General features: G+C 34.7%; 1 long non-coding RNA gene across 1 annotated transcript; it reads right to left on the bottom strand.

The window, feature by feature from the left end:
* Positions 1 to 2,392: 2,392 nt before the first annotated feature.
* On the bottom strand, positions 2,393 to 3,366 carry LOC110874145. The gene is made up of 3 exons (XR_002555679.2): positions 3,234 to 3,366; positions 2,654 to 2,720; positions 2,393 to 2,461 (listed from the first exon to the last, which is right to left on the bottom strand). It is a non-coding gene; the product is annotated as an uncharacterized LOC110874145 (long non-coding RNA).
* Positions 3,367 to 7,726: the final 4,360 nt, after the last annotated feature.

Here is a 7,726-nt window from a genome sequence, read left to right as displayed (position 1 = left end):
TCGATCGGAATATGCAAACGAGTTTTCACAACCCCTAGCATCCGCTATATGACTTCAAAATCAACAACTCAATGTAATAGTAAAATGGTCTGCTAACTCCCGAGTAAATGGATGGTAAGGTTTAGTGTGTTGACATTCTTAAATTTCGAAAGTACACCGAATGAAATACAAGCGAATCTGGTGTAACATTGTCGTGATTCGTAGTTGCAACAGAAATGTTTAAATGACAAGTCAATCTAATGTATATGCAGTTTTTGTGAAACGGTTGAACCTGATTAGCACAAGCTACAAGTTTGTAACGACACCACAAGGTTTCAGTGGTGACTGAACCAGTTCACCGTGCTGGGAATCAAATAAAAGTGCACCGAAACAAGCCAGAAGATTGGTTTACATAGTGTCATAGAGTTTTCGGTTGAATACGGAATATCAAAGAGCCATTGTTTTTGATCGAAGGTGAGAAAGCAATAAGTACTGCAAGGTATTCAATTTATAATGAAAGAATTGTTAGGAGGTACACTATGCTATGAAATGAATCTAGGTACCCTTGTCTTAACACATAACTGTGTTGAGACTGTTTTGATTGTGATAAACAAATGTATTTTAAATAAATAGACTATTAAATCCGAGTATGAAGTGAGTAATCAAAATAGCGCAAGCTTCAATTTTTGTGAAGGTATCACCGTGAGGTATCGAAACCAACAATGATTTAGTGGATTTGTAGGCCAACCAAGCCTACCACTACTCGAAACGAAAGAACCTTTGCAAAATATTTGAATATGATGCCCTCAATACATCATATGACGTCTTAAATTGAATATACGAAATGGATAATTTAAAGCAATTGAACTTTGTTTTAGCGTAACCCGGCAATAAACGTATGTATCAACAAAGGAATCTCGGCATGGTTACAAAGACAAACCATGAATGTAATTTGAAATAAATGAATTCTCAAGAAGGCGTGTTATCTTGATAGCAAAAGAGTCAATAGTCACAATAATGTAGGTCATTCGAATTCACAAATCAGTAATTAGATTTAGCGTCATAATATTTGAACGTAAATTGTAACACCCGTTCATATAAACTAAGGTTTAACGTCTCATTTACGAAAAACAGTCATGTAATTAAGATTACATATGCATTGAAAATTTCGGGTTTATTAAAATTCTTTACGATTTAAAAAGTATATAACATATCATGTGTACATTCATCGTTTAACATAATAACAATACAAAGTGCGGAAGCTTATATCGTAATCGTGTTCGGTTCTTGCTCGACGCTTGATCTTCATCCGTGCACCCTTGACATTCACCTATGATCAAAACCAACTTAAAAGTTAGTTTTGATAGTCAAATATGTAGTTCATACAAGTATAGGGGTTAAAATGACAAAAAAATAGAAATTTTCGGAGTTAGGGGCGTCGCGTGACGCCTAGGGCCTAGGTGTCACGCGAGGCCCTTGTTTTCACAGAACCTGCCTTCAGCTGTTGCTGTATAATCCCAGTTCAACCCGAATTCACGGAACAACCATAACTTCCTCGTTATTGATCCGTTTTACACGATTCTTTTTCATACGCGTCCGTAATTAAATCCTCCATCTTATGGAGTTAAAATCCAACATCCAAATTAATAAAATTTCAGACTTTTAATCCTCGGCTTATTACCCTTTATACCGACTTTTAACCCGTTTATGCATTTTATCAAACAAACCTATTTATATGATACCTATATCTCATACACTTCTTCTATTTAATGTTACCTACTATATTAGGTTCCATTCATAGGTTTATTACACAATTTAAACCCGTTTTCGCTCGTATGCTTATTTTGACCCGTTAAGGATATTTAAGCACTTTAAAGCTTGAAATCGCTTTCATTCATTTCTAGCATGTTATTCCTACATTTCTCAACAAGTAATCTCCCACTACAACTATATATGTTTTGGGTTTAATGTGGACTTCTATGTGTTCCGAGTTATTACCCCTCAGATTACCCTTTTACGGCAAAGACTCATATAGCCCTTCGACCAAAGAATTTATGATTTTCACTATCTAACTTGTCCTAAGAATTTATATAATCATAAAACTTATTTCCGAACCACCTTTAAGGGTCGTTCGTCTGAATTAGCTTACAAGGGAAATTTGGTCAATTTCCATCCTTCTTTAGCTATAGGGTCCTTTAAATACTTGATTGACCCAAAATACGACCCGTCTAACTATAGTGTTATTTATAAACCCATGTGCTTCTAAAACACCATGAGCATAATTAAATTTATTCGGTTTACCTTAAAGATAACCGAATATCTACACTTTAACAATGTCTAACTCTTATAGAACTCCAAACTCTACATGATGAGTTGTGTTATTAAACATACCTGGCTCGGATCAACATATTGACCCGTTTCAATACCTTGACTTAGTAGCCGCTAAGCAATAGCGATGTGCGTATCCGTTTGATATTTATTCCTATAAACAAGTAACTCGACAAACCATTAGTCGATATTGTCAAAGGGAGATAATTTCACCTTTTGACCCGTTTATTTACCTATTGATCTTCGTCAATTCCATTAAATGTCAATTTCATATATTATGCTAATTTGAAGCCTAATAACGAAAATACGAATTTAAGCATAATGTAACGGAACCGTAGTTACGTACCTTTAAAGCACACCTTCCAAGCGTGTATCACCTCCGGCTTGTCCGTTTAACGTTCCGGATTCTTTGCCTAAAGAGTTCAGTCATAAACATGTTTAGAACTCCTTTTTAAACCATTTGTCGCATGATACACCAAAACATCATAATTATGCGTTTAAACTTCAATTTCGGTTTTTAAGCCTTCTTTGAGGCGTTTTCACAAACACCTTATGGGCAGATTTTTACATGATTAAACATAAAGTCTCTAGTTCATCACTTAGCCCTAATTTCACATCAATCAACCATTTTACATAATTGTTAGCTTTTACAATTCTGACATCACTTCATAATTGTCAAATTACACTAGAACAATACCCAATTTCCTAGTGTTTACCCATTTCTACATAACCCACTAATCACCTATAAGGGTGTTCATGGATTTTGCTAAATTACACATGATTTAAAATCATAATCGTCTAGGGTTTGTCCCTAGACATTATATTGTTCTTAATCCATCATAAAACAGACATGCAACCATAAAAATCAGATTTTTCCCAATTTCATGAGAATTTCGAGTTGAGAATTTTCATCAGATTTTACATACCTTGTAATCCTCTTGTGATGAGGATCAGTAATCTATGCTCGATTTTTGTTTTTGATCAGATTTGGACCTTCAATTTGGTTGTATTGTAGATGCTTTAGGGTTTTGGAGAGTGGGGATCGCCCCCTGCTTGTGCTTGTACGACCAGACATCCCCAAATGGGGTGTTTGGTTTGTTTTTTTTTATTTGTTCTATCAAATTAAGTTTCATTTTTAACAACATTGGTCCCTCCTCTTTTGTTTAACATTTGGTTTTGGTTATTCTAACCTTATTTCAAGTTGTATCTAGACTTGTAGTTAACTAGGTTATAATTCTCCTAGTTATTCATTTTGTTCAAAAACCCGCTTTATTTTAAGTCCCGTTAAATATCGGGCCTTTTTATTATACATCGCTTTCACAAAGTATTCCCCCTCCTTTTAATAAATATAAGACTTATTTATTTAAATCCTAATATTCACCGGGTTAATTTTACCACTAACGGTATTTTACCCGTTTTTACTATTAACGAGGTTTGATTACCAAACCCATTTTCGAGATGTTACAAGTCTACCCCCCTTAAAGAGGTTTGGTCCTCGAAACCTTTTCTTTCGTAATTTATCGAGTTTAACTCCATGCATATGCTCTCGATAATCAATTGAGCATTGCTCATATTTCATTCGATTATTAATATTACCATAAAAATTATGGTAATACCTTTTTAGTTACAAAACATCTGCGGGCCTCATTCGACATAAAGCAACTTGAAATAATGTAATTTCGTTATTTCTACTAGTTCAATTAACTTAGCGATATCCATATTACCGAACCCTTTGTGAATCCGTTACCTTGACCCGTTTAAAGATCTTTGGTGAAATCTTTCACTTTTAGCAACAAATCCTTTTATTTTCAAATTTAGTTATTCGGTTCATTTATACCGAATCCACTGCTTACAAGCAAACCAAATTTATTTAAATGACCTTAACCGGTCTCACCAACTAGACTTATTGGTCCAGTTACTTTCTACCCTTATTATTTGCTATGGTTTGCCTTATAAGGTAACCATTTAAAAACTCGTTATCTTTTAGTTAAAAAATTTTCATGTATACTGACGCGTACGTCATTCATGTGTAAGGCCTCGCGGGCCGTTACTTACTGCTTATAACTCTTAATCTTTATTGACTGAGTTGTAACTTGACCACTCAGTCTGGTTAGTCTTTTAACAGGTTTATCACGCGCTTGTCTTATATTCACAAGCCTTTTGTATTCGTCATGACATTTTTCTTAACTTTGAATAGTTTTGGCGGCTAGCCTAATTTGCCACCGTCACTTCATACCCCGTCACACGGGTATACTAATTTGCCATCTCCGGCCTTATGTGTGTCTAAGATTTTCTAAACCATCCCATACTACTTATGTTTGTTAAAACATTGCTTTTGGCTAAAAAACTAAATTTTTAGTTTACATTTTCTCCTTGTCTTATATCTTTTTCTCTTGTCTAGGAATTTCCGTTTCAAGTTTTATTCCTGACAGTTATTATTTTACACGGAGAATTGTAACCAATTTCCCTTGCTTTACAATATTGACCCGTAGGTTTCTTCACGTAGCCTCATGGGCTATTTCTTTATATGTTTTACCCTTTTAAGGTGAGACCCAACAGTTTGTCTCTTCCTATTTATGACCCAACGGTCTCCTTGGTCTCGTAGACCTTATCACTACATTTTACCCCGTAGGTTACGATGATCCCATAGATCGTCTTTTATTCACGTCTACATTCATATGTCTATTTATATATATATATAACTTTAAAGCATCCTTTGTTATGTTTGGAATCATTCAATTTTGCTTTTAAACTTGGTTGACCTTGACCGTAGTCTAAGGTTCCATTTGTTTACTTTCAGGCTATCTTTCCGACTTTACGACTTCTAACGTCATTTACACGTCGGTTTGTCTTACGCTTACCGTTACCCGGTTTATACTTATACTCCTTTACAACCCATTACCCTGGTTCTTTTATTTTAAGGTTTTTAACATTTTTTTTTGTTTCGCTAGTTTGCGTTTTTCCTATATATATTCCTTTATGAGTCATCACGTAGGTTCATTAATGTTCCGCGCTTCCATTATTCGGTTTGCGCTTACTTGCACTACCAAGTTTTTATACTTTATTTAACTCGTTTGACTTGTTCGTGTGAAATTTCATCACTTATGAACATCAAACTATGTTCTTTATTCGACCCGTTCAACTTAAAAATAGTTGAGCGTAGTTATTAACATTTCTGTTTGCAATTTCTCATTGTCTTTTAGTCATGACTCATATTCCGAGTCTTTTGACTTTCTATTTCGCGTTCCCGTCTCTTGGTTTACGCATTCTTTCCAAATCCTACCAATTCATCGGGTATCTTTACCGTAATCATTCTCAAGTAACCATTTCTATATGGTTTTAAACGTTATTTTAATTTATTTGGTCGTCTTAGCGAGATCCATCGCTTTTATTCGATCAAGTCTTTTATTTATTTTTTTTTTTCAATTCGTTTGACTTGTCCATGTGAATTTCATCACTTGTGACAGTCAAACTTCTATCTTCATACGTTAGCATCCTATTAGTCAGTCTGTATTTCCATTTACTTTAATCTTTGTCCCTTCTCTCGGGCTCGTTATTCTAACGTAATACGCTCCCGTCATCCGACTTGCGTTTACGTTTACTATCAAACATCTTACTTGTTTGATCCATTTGGGTACCTTTTTAATTCGTCCCATTCACCCCGTCCCTACTACATTAAATGTAAGTATGTCTATCATAAAAATTTCATGACATCATGTGTTCACTACTTACTTGGCCAGAGTAAGCAATCAACACACGACACACATGACCTTTTCATGATTTCCGCACTACATCCCATGTAAGTGACGCCTCTAATCTTTCTATATTCTTGACTTTCATTGGCAACCGTTTATTTAGTTACCAATTAACAGTTATTTGATGTACATGTTTCATTCATGAACATATACAATGTTTTTCCTTTTTATCAAACTAATATATAATCACATTTGTTAATGTAATTGCTACTTTTCTTAATAGCATTAAATTGAGAGTTTTCCACTTGGATAATTACCCTAATCCAAGTTTCCATATGAACCAATCTGGTTACTCATTTGTTATTCATCATCATGAATAACACATTTTCTATTAAATTTCTCTTGGAAATCAGGTTTTCTAAGTTCTATCATATGTGTATGCAACCGTCATTACTTAGGCGTTTGTTGCATATTACTACTTGTGCAATTAAATTTAAAAGTGTGCACCTCGTAATGTTTTCCCCGACGGGCGTTTCTTGCCTTTAACTTTGTTCGCGGTCGTTACGCGATTTAGTCCTTGGTGAGCATGCTCCTCTTGTCATACTTCGGATCGTTCTTCTATCATATCCGTAATTTGTTAAGCTCTCGCTATCCTCATATGCGAGTCTCCTTCAACTAAAACATATACAAATGTTAATAATTTCAACATTAAAGGATGCCCGTATTTTTTAATACAAGGTTTTTCTACTATACGCATCAACACGTGTAATTTCATTGACTATATCTATTCTATATCGATTTTATTGGTGTAACGTGTATTACACGATAACCATATGTGTTGTTCTCAACACTTTAATCATATTGAACCATTGTTATACATGTACTTACCGGATTTGTGATCAAGCCTCGAACCGAACACCAATTTTTATCAAGAGCGTAAGGTTTAAGTCCAAGCATAGCTTTCCCGCCATACTTGAATCTCTTAAACCAAGGCTCTGATACCAACTTGTAACACCCGTTCATATAAACTAAGGTTTAACGTCTCATTTATGAAAAACAGTCATGTAATTAAGATTACATATGCATTGAAAATTTCGGGTTTATTAAAACTTTTTACCATTTAAAAAGTATATAACATATCATGTGTACATTCATCGTTTAACATAATAACAATACAAAGTACGGAAGCTTATATCATAATCGTGTTCGGTTCTTGCTCGACGCTTGATCTTCATCGTGCACCCTTGACATTCACCTATGATCAAAACCAACTTAAAAGTTAGTTTTGATAGTCAAATATGTAGTTCATACAAGTATAGGGGTTAAAAATGACAAAAAAAATAGAAATTTTCGGAGTTAGGGGCGTCGCGTGACGCCTAGGGCCTAGGTGTCACGCGAGGCCCTTGTTTTCACAGAACCTGCCTTCAGCTGTTGCTGTATAATCCCAGCTCAACCCGAATTCACGGAAACGGCCATAACTTCCTCGTTATTTATCCGTTTTACGCGATTCTTTTTCCTACGCGTCCGTAATTAAATCCTCCATCTTATGGAGTTAAAATCCAACATCCAAATTAATAAAATTTCAGACTTTTAATCCTCGGCTTATTACCCTTTATACCGACTTTTAACCCGTTTATGCATTTTATCAAACAAACCTATTTATTTGATACCTATATCTCATACACTTCTTCTATTTAATGTTACCTACTATATTAGGTTCTATT

This window comes from Helianthus annuus, chromosome 9, assembly GCF_002127325.2.
Source record: "Helianthus annuus cultivar XRQ/B chromosome 9, HanXRQr2.0-SUNRISE, whole genome shotgun sequence".
NCBI classification, from domain to species: Eukaryota; Viridiplantae; Streptophyta; class Magnoliopsida; order Asterales; family Asteraceae; genus Helianthus; species Helianthus annuus.
Note: the sequence above shows the minus strand (reverse complement) of the source record. Positions and strands in the feature narration are given on the sequence as shown.